The sequence below is a fragment of the Heterodontus francisci genome, chromosome 12 (genome assembly GCF_036365525.1).
Source record: "Heterodontus francisci isolate sHetFra1 chromosome 12, sHetFra1.hap1, whole genome shotgun sequence".
Taxonomy (NCBI): domain Eukaryota; kingdom Metazoa; phylum Chordata; class Chondrichthyes; order Heterodontiformes; family Heterodontidae; genus Heterodontus; species Heterodontus francisci.
The window spans coordinates 59,974,889-59,987,326 of record NC_090382.1 but is presented as its reverse complement, the minus strand read 5'-3'; positions in this window follow the sequence as shown (position 1 = coordinate 59,987,326).

The window sequence follows — 12,438 nt, the reverse complement described above, 5'->3', positions numbered from 1 at the left end:
CATGGATTTGTTCAGGGAAGATCATGTCTCACTAATTTGACTGAGTTTTTTGAGGAAGTAACAAGGAGGATTGATGAGGGTAGTGAAGTGGATGTGGTCTACATGGATTTTAGTAAGGCGTTTGTCAAGGTCCCACATGGCTGATTGGTTGGAAAAATGAAAGCCCATGGGATACAGGGGAATGTGGCAGGTTGGATCCAAACTTGGCTCATTGACAGGAATCAAAAGGTAGTAGTCGACGGATGTTTTTGCAAATGGAAAGTGGTTTCCAGTGGCTTTCCACAGGGTTCAGTGTTGGGTCTATTGCTGTTTGTGGCATATATTAATGGTTTGGACTTAAATGTGGGAGGCATGAATGGAAATTTGCTGATGACACAAAAATTGGCCGTGTAGTTTATAGTGAAGAGGATAGCCGTAGATTCCAGTATGATAGCAATGATTTGGTTGAGTGGGCAGAAAAGTGGTAAATGGAATTCAATCCGGAGAAGTGTGAGGCAATGCATTTGGGGAGGGCAAACAAAGCGAGGGAATACACAATGAACGGGAGGATATTGAGAGTGGCAGAAGATTTGAGAGACCTTGCGTGCAAGTCCACAGGTCCCTGAAGGTGGCAGGACAGGTAGATAGATTGGTGAAGCAGGCCTATGGAATGCTTTCCTTTATCGGCCGAGATATAGAATACAAAAACAGGGATGTAAAGCTGGAACTGTATAAAACACTGCTTCGGCCACAGCTGGAGTATTGTGTACAGTTCTGGCCAGGACATTGCAGGAAGGACATAATTGCTCTGGAGTACAGAGGAGAATTACAAGAATGTTGCCAGAGCTTGAAAGTTGCGGCTATGAGGAAAGATCGGATCAGCTAGGGTTGTTTTCCTTAGAACAGAGGAGGCTGAGGGGTGACTTAATTGGGGTGTACAAAAATATGAGGGGCCGAGATAGAGTAGACAGGAAGGACCTGTTTCCCCTAGTGGAGAGGTCAATTACTGGGGCCACAGATTTAAGGTGATTGATAAAAGGATCAGAGGGGACATGAGGAAAAACTTGTCCACCCAGAGGGTGGTGGGTGTCTGGAATACACTGCCAGGATTGGTGCTGGAGGCAGAAACCCTCAACTCTTTTAAAAGGTACCTGGACATGCACTTGAAGTGTTGAAGTATTGTAACCTGCAAGGCTACGGACCAAGTGCTGAAAGGTGGGATTAGATTGAGTGGCCAGTTTTTTCCGGCTGGCGCAGACACAATGGGCTGAATGGCCTCCTTCTGTGCCATAATTTTTCTATGGTTCTATGGTTCTTAAGAGAGGCCACTGATGCACTGTGTGCAAAGAGAGAGGAATAAATTGCATGCAGCTTCACCAGAATAACAGGCTTCCCCATGTTGTAGGATTCCATTGACTGCACGCATGTTGTTTTGCCTGCACTGCATGTAAATTCAGAGACGTACTACAGCCGCAAATAGTTCCACTTCCTCAATGTCCAACTGGTGTTTGACCACAATCAGTACATCATGATTGTTATTGCCAAGTATCCCGGGAACAGTCAGTTACTCTGTACCTGTCCTCCATAACATCACCATTTGAATCACCATGAAAGACCAAAGGGTGGCAACTCGTCAACGTCGACTATCCACTATCTGGCTCATGACTCCAGTGTACAACCCACCCACACATGATCAGCATGCGTAGAATGACAGCCATACTGCCACATGAAATGCCATTGAGCAGACTATTAGGGTGCTTAAACAAAGTTTCTATGTCTGGACAGGTCTGGAGTACCCTCCAGAGTATGTGTCATGATTTGGTATGGTCTGCAGTATCCTGCGAAGCCTCACCATCATGAGGCCACAGCCCTTGTCACCAGGTATACAGTGAACACTTGAGGATGAGAAAGCGCAGGAGAAGGAGGAAGGGAGGAGGCAACCAACACATCCCCTTTCCAGCTGGGCTGTCTGTGATTGGCTCATCTGACAGCGGTACCAGTGAACACAACCCCAATTCCCCACTCAACAACATTCCAACACCTTACCATCCCTTTGTTACTGACTATCACAGCAATTGTTTGGTCAAAATGCTGAAATAAAACTCACCACAAAACTAGATTCCAAACCAACTTTATCAAACAAACCATCCAATATTCCATACAAAAATCAACTAATCACCCTTGTACATTCCCTTAGTACCTGTCTTGCAGGTGCCTTTGCCTGGCCTGATTCTGCTATGCAGTGATACCCCAATGGCTGCAGCATGGCTGGCAGAAGGCTTCTGACTTTCACTGGGGGAGACTGCAGATGGCCTTGCAGGATACCTTCATGCAGCTTTAGCTCTAGAAGGCCCAGCTTTGGACTGCGTCATCTCGGCATGGGTGGCAGCAATTCGGGGTGGCTGGCTGATGGGCAACAGCAAGGATACTGCCACACTGGCAGTGATGGGAGGACATTGGCCCTGACAACATTCCGGCAATAGTACTGAATAAATGTGCTCCAGAACACGTCATGCCCCTAGCCAAGCTGTACCAGTACAGCTACAACACTGGCATCTGCCCGACAATGTGAAAAATTGCTCAAGTATGTCTTGTACACAAAAAGTAAGACAAATCCAACCCAGCCAATTACTGTCCCATCAGTCTGTTCTTGATCATCAGCAAAGTGATGGAAGTGGTCATCGACAGTGCTATCAAAAGTGGTAATTGTTCAGCAATAAACTGCTCACTGACACTCAGTTTGGGTTCCGCCAGGGCGACTCAGCTCCTGACCTCATTACAACCTTTGTCCAAACATGGACAAAGGAGCTGAACTTCAGAGGTGAGGTGAGAGTGACTGCCCTTGACATCAAGGCAGCATTTGACCGAGTATGGCATCAAGGAGCCCTAGCAAAAGTGGAGTCAATGGGAATCAGGTGGAAAACTCTCCACTGATTGGAATCATACCGAGCACAAATGAAGGTGGTTGTGGTTGTTGAAGGTCAATCATCTCACTCCCAGGACATCACTGCAGGAGTTCCTCAGGGTAGTGTCCGAGGCCCAACCATCTTCAGCTGCTTCATCAATGACCTTCCCTCCAACATAAGGTCAGAAGTGCACAATGTTCAGCACCATTCGCAGCTCCTCAGATACTGAAGCAGCCTGTGTCCATATGCAGCAAATCCTCGACAACATCCAGACTTGGGCTGATAAGTGGCAAGTAACATTCGCACCACACAAGTGCCAGGCAATGACCATTTCAAACAAGAGACAATCTAACCATCTCCCCTTGATGTTCAATGGCATTACCATCACTGAGTCCACCACTATCAACATTCTGGGGGTTATCACTGACCAGAAACTGCACTGGACCAGCCACATAAATACTGTGGCTTCAAGAGCAGGCCAGAGGCTGAGAATTCTGAGGTGAATTACTCACCTCCTGACTCCCCAAAGCCTGTCCACCATTTATAAGGCACAATTCAGGAGTGTGATGGAATACTCTCCACTTGCCTGTATGGATGCAGCTTGAACAACACTAAAGAAGCTCGACATCATCCAGGATGAAGCAGCTTACTTGATCGACACCCCATCTCCTATCTTAAACGTACATTTCCTCCACCACTGGCGCACAGTGGCAGCAGTGTGTACCATCTACAAGATGCACTGCAGCAACTCACCAAGGCTCCTTCGACAGCGCCTTCTAAACCCACGACTTCTACTACCTAGAAGGACAAGGACAACAGACGCATGGAAACACCACCATCTGCAAGTTCCCCTCAAGCCACACACCATCCTGACTTGGAACTATATCACCATTCCATCACTGTCACATCTTCAACAGCAAGGGAATTTCAGTAAAACATTAAGTGAAAATGGTAATTAAAGATATGGATTTTAAAAGGAAGACAGGAAGGTCACACTTAAATGCTAAAAGGTAGATAACACTTCAGAAACAGTATAAACATGAGAAGATTTGAAGCAATGCTTAGAAGTGTTTAATCCTCAAACAACGCTTCTCAACTAAGGGGAATTAAGGTAAAAAGTTTACTTTAAATTTTGATGAATATTCTGGATATTCTAAGATTTTTTGCTGTAACATTAGCAAGATTAAACTTTTAGATTCTATGCTAGAAATAAGATTATGTTTTATATCTTTTAGTGGTATTTAATATTGTGATATACTTAACCACTTCGAAGTGTATTGCATGTTAAATTCTTTAATACATCTATAAAAGTTAATAAATTAAATTTTTAACTATAAAGTTAATAAATCGTCTCATGTAGCATTCTGTATCCAGCTACAAAGAACCCCCTCTCTGTGTCTCTTTAAGTGGAGAGATACGTATTGAAGAGAGTTCCCAGACCCTTATAATATCTGGGATATTTATGACATAGCCATAATTATTAAAATAGGCTATCTGAAAAATAGTAATATTCTCTGTTGGTTTTCTTTCTTTGAGGGAAATCTAGTACAATTCTTTCGGCCCAAATAAGTGTCTATGAGAATTGTCTGGTTTGAACTTGATTAAAGGAGTTTCTTGGGATGTACTCCTGATTTGCTTTAGTCCCTATAAGGGGTTAAAGTCATAAATCACTTCACAAAATCCTAACAACTGATTAATGTAAAAGCTAAGAGAAGTGGCATGATCATTTTCAAGCTAGCCAATGCTCAATTCTGATTGCCAATATGTTTCATTTTGCTTGTTTCCAGGTAACAAGTTTTCAAAATAATGAAGGTCTAACTGACATAATGAATTCATGTATTTTTCAGGACTCATAAAAGTGCATCTTATAGACATTGCAGTTAGAAAAAAAATGTTTAATCCACTTTATTTCACAAAATCAGAGCAGAATCGGTTTACAATTTTGTCATACATAACAAAGAAAAAAAATCATTCCTCCATAGTTTATGAAATATAAAAATAATTCTGTTCTGCCATCAACCTAATTTACAGATGTTAATGCAATTAACATTTCTCTCATGTTTTCTTAACGAACACTGTTCAATTATAGAGAGGATTTATTTTCTAATTTACAGAAATTGTAAGTACAAATTGACTCTTATTTGTATATATGGTCATATATTCTACTTGATATAGTAACTTCAGGCTAAAACTACAGTACAGTTGGCAATATTAAAGAATATTTAATGTATTCATACCAATATTCCTCTGCTGCTTTAATGAAAATGATTTTCTATTTTTAAAAATATAAAATATAAATGCAAAATACCCAAGAAATATTATACAAGCTTGTCAAGCATTGCCCATTAGTATTGACAATAGAAATTTCTAGCCTTTTGCCTTTTTTGTTAAACTAGGGAAACATTTGAACGATTTATGAATTTCTATCAATAATCCCAACACCACTTCCTCTTTCTCATTCCTTTGCCGCACCACATAGTCAAAGCATACATATTTATATGATTAATTGACTAACATTTTGGGAAGATTATGTACCATTTAAATTCAGTAGTGGAAAAATGATGAAGCACCTCCAAATTCTTATTGTCATCTTATAATTTTTTAACAAATACTTCTTACTTTGACACAAAATATGACACTCCAGTCTATTCAATAGATGCAGATTATATGTGAACTATGCTCACTACCACAGAAAGCAGTTGAGGCCAAAATGCATGTTTTCAAGAAGGAGTTAGATATTGCTCTTGGGTTTAAAGGGATCAAAGGATATGGGGCAAAAGTAGGAACAGGTTACTGAGTTGGATGATCAGCCATGATCATAATGAATGGCGGAGCAGGCTGGAAGGGCCGAATGGCCTACTCCTGCTCCTATTTTCTATGTTTCTATGTGAACACAACATAAATAGTTCAAAAATTGCATATAAAGAATCGTAGACTGGAATTTTCACTTGACTCTACAACTTTTTGTAATATTTTTGTTGCAGTTTTCTTTAAATAGTTTTTTGTGAAAGATCTAGTTTCTTTAATTGTAGTTTTCCAAACCTTTGCACAGAACTTAGTGGAATAAACTTTTAAAAAGGGAAAATCTGCCAGAGATAAACAGATGTTCAGATGGGAGGTCTTGTTCACTATGAGGTCATTATATAAATGGTAATAAGATTATCAATAAGATTGTTACATATATTTCACAAGTTACGTGTTACACTAAAATCACCAGCCAGCACACAAGCTCCTACGATAACTCATTCTTTTCCCAAACCTTAAAACTGTACAGTTCTTTCCTCTCTTCAAAAGTGTTTTTTTAAACCAAATCATTGCTTCCTAATTCATCTTGTTTTATATTCTAATCTGTTCAATGTTGGTGGTGTCCAGCAATTGGGTCTTCATCCTTTATTTTGGTTTCTTAATTTCAAAAGAAGTGAAACCTTTCTTAGCTTGTTATTAATTTCTAACCATAAATTCAGTATAATCAATAAAATTTCCAATAAATACAGTGGAAGAAAATGGAGGTTTGCCAAGTGCTTGTCAGCAGCGAGGTCCTGGACCCAAAGTGATTATTGATTAGAAAATTGCAGGCAGTGTACCTGCAATTTTCCAATCCACAATCACAGCTGCCAGGTACCTCAGCCCAGACAACAGCATAGAAAAATCTATCCTTGAGTCTCCTTATCTTTTGACGTTTATCATTTGTATTCAGATGTTAGTTGCTCGCTGTTAGGTATGGCTCTTAAATTCAAATGATGCAACACTTCTATTGCTAACACATTTTGGCTTTATTTGTGAAAGCATTTCAATTTCCTACTTGTCCTGTAACCTTTGTCCCAGGGTTTATTTGCTTACCAGTTTATTTGTGGAAACTAGACCTGTCTAAGAAAATGTGATTTGATAGTTAATTGTAAAGAACTTACTTGCTGTCATCCCTTTAATTGCAGAAACTCCACTCAGTTTAAGGTAGGTAACTGGCACAAACCAAACACAGTAAGCTTGTCACTTATTTTTGCTCGTTTGTGGAGTAATTAACTTTGATTCGACAGGCTTTTTACTTAAACTTGGCTGTGGAGTTGAGGAACGTCTAATTTGAAAACCAATTGGGAGGACAGGGCAATTGTACAGTACATTATAATAATCTATTGCCTTTATGCCTCTGGAGACCTCAAATAGGTCATGAATAATTTCTCAGCCATGAAGGTAGCCAGGTGACCTGTGCCCAGACATTTGACAATACTGTCCTGAGTTCACCAGAACAGTTTTCAGTAAAGTCTGGAATAATCAGCTTACTTACATTGCGTCACTCGCAGGAGGAAAACAAATAGCCTTCCACAATAGCACAGCAGAATAAAGGAAGCCACCATGTAGGGAATTATGAATGAGAAGATACAATCTACTCTTCTTAATTCAAAGTCTCTTAATTAAAATGATCTGCTAATTTTAATTAAAAACCTGCTTTTTAAAAGATTCCTGCTTATGCTGTTTTATTCAAACTGTTCACTTCAAACTATTGAGTAATTTCATTTTTTTGAGCAAAAAGCAAATTTTGATTTAACAAGAGTAGACTATACAGTCCAAGAACAAGACCAGAATTTTATTAAAAGCAAAATACTGTGGATGCTGGAAATCTGAAATAAAAACAATAAATGCTGGAAACACTCAGCAGGTCTGGCAGCATCTGTGGAGAGAGAAGCAGAGTTAACATTTCAGGTCAGTGACCCTTCTTCAGAACACTTCTTCAGAATTTTATGTTGGACAGGAGGCCCCGCCCACCGGCTGAAAAGTCAGTGGCCAGCCCGCCATTGACTCCCAGGCCCTTAATTCGATCCCCAGGCCCTTAATTAGTCTTGGGCAGTACTTCTACCTCCTTGAGGCAGGAAGTCCCGCCTAATGGAGCTGCCAACCAATCAGCGGGCCGGCAGCTTTTAGTCCCAGCAGCACCACCAGGGGTGGTGGCCACTTCTGGTACTACACCCAGCCATCAGAGGCAACAGGAAGGACAGCCCCGGAACTCAAGTAGGTCTTTCGGGCATCGCCGGGAACAATCAGCCAGGGCCCCGGTGAGGCAAGGGGGTTCGGTTGGAGCGGGGTGGGGAGTGTTGTGTGTTGGGCAAATTTAGGGCTTCGGGGGTGGCCCTCCATGGGCCACGATCAGGAGGGGCCCCCCCACAGCCCGCAAGAAGGCCACCTGGTTTTACCAGGTGGGGTTCTTGGGGCCTTTGCCATCCAGCTGCCAAGGGTAAAATACCCATGGCGGCAGGAGGAGGCCCTTAAATGGCAGTTAATTGGCCACTGAAGGGCTTTGAGTGGCCTGAGTTGGGCGGGCTGTTGCTTGCCGTCACCGCCCCGTGTAAATTTGCAGCAGGGGCAGGAGGGGGTCGGAAACAGCCCTCCCCCACCAGCCTGCACGTTGAGGAGGGCGTAAAATTCTGGCCCATATATTTGAAAAATGTGATCAATAAATGGTGCTGCTGATACAAGAAAGAGTGGTGAATGCTGTTGCAATTTTCATCTTTATAATTTGTTGATATTTTAATTCAATCATATTTGTTGTTGTTATCAATTATCTAATCAATCAGGATTGACTGCAAACCAATTTGGGGGTATGTTGAGTTTAATCAGAGTATATGACGGGATATAACACACTAGTTATACAGCAAAAACATATGACCGTGACAAGTGGAGAGTACTGGTCCAGATTGGGCAGAATGGCTGACATGCACAAACAGCTCTTTCTTTTTCCTCTTTTCTTCTCGTTGCCTCATGTCTTCGCGACTTCTCAAACTACCCAAGAGTGTTAGCAGGGATCCATCCTTAGGAGTTTCTCTCCACTACCTACTGCATTGAGACATCCCAAAGTCTCTTACTTTGTACACTTTTCTGTGAATCCCTTCAGAATTTAACCCTTTAATTTCTAAGTCTTCAGTCTGAATTTCCTCCCAAACCTGGGTCAGTTTCCTGGGACCTAGACAATAGAGATTTTGTTTAATGGTAGGGGTGTCTCCTACATCCACATCATGTAGGGTTAGGGTTGTGCACCCTGGTTTGTCCCTGCAGATCCCTTTAAATGCTGTGACCAGCCTTGTTAGGTCCTCTCTCTGTGCTGTGTTTAAATCGGAGAATACGGTGTCTGATTTCTCTAATGTTTCAGTGTTAGCAAACTGGATGGTAGGGGGTTCGATTTGGGAATCCTCAAGTCTTCTCTCTAACTCATCCTCACTGTCCCTTTTGCCCTCCTCTTTCCTGACTGCCTAACAAACCTGTGCTGGTGTGCCCTTTCCCGGCTGTGATACCATTTTAACATATTGATGTGGCACAGCTTTTATTTTTTCCTACGATCTGGGGTGTCAATTATATAATTCAACTTGTTAATTCTCTAATTAATTTACTACTCTGTACGAGCCACTGAACCAGGCTTTCAATGGTTCTCCCTGTATTGGTAACATCACTAACACATGGGGTCTCCAGGCTGAAATATTCTGGCCTTGACATCTTTATTTGCCTGCCTTTTCATAGTTGTCTGGAAGGTTTTTAGGTGTTCCTGAGCCATCTCACAGGCTCTCATGAGCTGTTCTCCAAACATGGAGATGCAGGCTGGGATTTTACCCTTGGCGGATGGGAGCATTCCACCGACTGAAAAGTCGGTGGCGAACCCGCTTCTGCCTGGCCTGGAGATCTGACCCGCATTTTGCAGGTCTCCGGCCTTTAATTGTTCTGAGGCGGCACTTCCACCCGCTTGAGGCAGGAAGTCTCACCTTATAGAGCTGCCTGCCAATCAGCGGGCTGGCAGCTCTCTGTCTCAGCAGCGCCACCTGGAGCTGTGTCGACTCTTGGGACTGTAGCCCTGTTTTGTAAGGAAGACGTCGGGGAACCCCAGAACGCAGGTAAGTTTTTCTTGCCTCGCTGGATATGATCAGACGGGCCCCTCACTCACACAGACACACAAATAGGTTACAGAGTGGGGAATGATAGATCGGTTGAGTTAGAGTCCATAGAAAACAAATGGTATATGGTCGTGGCATATGGTGATTCAGCTGGCTTGCAGCTGAATTTGGTGGTCCTGAGGCTTTTATTTTAAAGAGGTAGATGATTGGTTCAGTAGGTCTCTTGGAGACAGCGATGCAGATGATTTCCTCCAACAGGGTTTTGGATTGTAGCCAGAGTATGCACAGGTGGTCAATCAACAGGCAGGATGTGAAAGCTGGAATGGAGAAAGAGAGAGAGAGAAAGACCCCCAATCGGGTCTGCACGTGTCAGAGTCCACCTTTTTCTCTTTTGCTGGAGAGAAAACACCAGCTTAAAACCACAGATAGAGGGGCTTGTCACATGACAGATACTCAGTGATTCAAAACATAGCAGTTCGCAGTATTTCTCTCTTGCTAAAGAGAACAGGTAGTTCCATTAAACTTGCTGGGTCTTGCTTCTTGCTGGGATATAAGCAGACAGTGCGTCTCCTTGCTCACAAACGTTGCAGTGTTGGATACAATGTTGCAAATTAGGTAGCCATATTAAGCTCAGTCAAAGCCATCCTTTTATCTGGTCTTTTAAAATGTCTTTCAAAAAAATTCAGATCACCAGTCAGTGGATTAAATTAAGTTATCATTCAACAAAGCACATTGGCATAACAGTTAGAGTTTCTCTTATTGGAGATGGTCATTGCTTGGCACTTATGTGGCGTGAATGTTACTTGCCATTTTTCATCCTGAGCCTGAATGTTGTCCGGCTCTTACTGCATGTATCATTTTGCATATTCATATTCTAACAATGTTTCTGTTTTTGTACTGTGTTGCAGGAGTGCAGCATTCCCATTCTTCCCATTTACATCTGTTCAAAATGTCATATGTTCGGAACCCATTGTGATTAAATAGCCATAAGATACACAGGGCCACAACATTATGAGGGTTTTCTAATTTCCATGAAGACATCATGAAGCCCTTCCAGCTACTCAATGAATAGTTCTTTATTGACCAGAATGAATTAGCTATAAAAAATATTGCAACTAACAGCTTTTCTTCAAAATATTTTATTTTGTTACCCCACTTTTCCCTGAGATGCTATTGCAAAACCAGAGATTAAGGGGGAAATATTAACCCCTCCCTCAATGATTCTGGGGGTAGTGTGGCATTACATTTTTAAAAATGAGAAACCTGACTATAATCTACTGCGAACCTGCCTACTTCTGGTTTAACAGGGAGGAGTAACTTGTTTTCAAGAGGCAGGTCAGGTACTATAATATTTGAATGATGCAGCATGCCTTGGATTTCAGCAGTCATGTGACTTTATTGGCTGTAGCATGGGTTTCCCAAGGCTCAGGAAATTTTTGCAGCTGAAGGTATCAGATCCAGCAAGTAAGTGCCTTTCCAGCACCAATTGCAGGCCAGGAGGAGTGGAAGTGACTCCCCCTAAAGTACGCCAAGCTTACCTGCCACAATCTGCTTCCCTGCCCACAATCTGTTCCTCAGCACCTTCATGATCTCTTAACCTCGTAATCTCTTCCCTCTGCCTCACAATCTTTTTCTCTCTGCACTGCGACCTCTTTTTTCTCCACCACGACCTCTTTCCTTTTCCCCCATGACCTCTGTTCCGCTATAAATTTTTAACCCGACTCGTGACCTCATCTCCCTCCTCTCTGCACTACAGCTTGCCACAGCCCCATATTCTCTTTTCCCTCTTCCCCCACCTCACCCTCCACGCTCCCACCATCCCCCACTGCAGCATCTTTCCTCACCTCTGGGATCTCTTCATCCTCCCTTCCCATGATTTCTCCAGTCCCCACACAGGCCTTCCCACCAGATAGCCAGCAACCCTCTTAATCTGCCCAGGTGCCGGGTGAGAAATGGAGCAGAAAGATTCAAATGCGGTTACACCAATAAATGCAGCAGGACCTCCCTGTTTCCCAAATTTCCTGGCCACTAAAAGTCACCCCATTCCCTCCTCACCATCCAGTAAATTTTGATGCCCAAGAATCTTGGTGCAACTATCCGGCAGAGCAGCTTAGCCAAGTTATGGTGTATAACACAGGGACAAAGATCTGAATTTTGGGATCCCACCACAAATTGGCACAAAATAGGGAGGGGGCCAAAAAATGTTGGCACGGGACAGCACATCAATTTCAAGATGCTAATCCCAGTGTCAGCAATGATCATCACGCAGGGGAGGGCAGTCCAGGAATACCATTCCCCTTCCAATTGGGACCGATTAAAATAGTTTAGAAGTTCATTTAGAGTTTGTAAGAGTTTGAACTTCTGATTTTTAAAGTGCCTGACAGGTTACCTGTGCCTTCAGAAACTGACCAGCTGAAGGCATCTGGGTACAGAGTGGAGAGCCAGTCATGGCTGCCGCAGGGCATCACCCTGTCACCATAAGACAGTTAGCAGGGCAGAGGAAATCTGGGCACTTGGTAAAGGGTGCCTTTGGTGCTGCATAGGTGGCAGAGAGAGTGGGCACTCAGCGCCTGAACTTTGAATGGGGTCAGCACCTCACAAGCATTGTGGGGGCAGAACAGCAGGGGTTAAGGCTGCCAAGGACAATTGGGTGGCCAATTGCCCAGAAGGAAGGCTTCAAC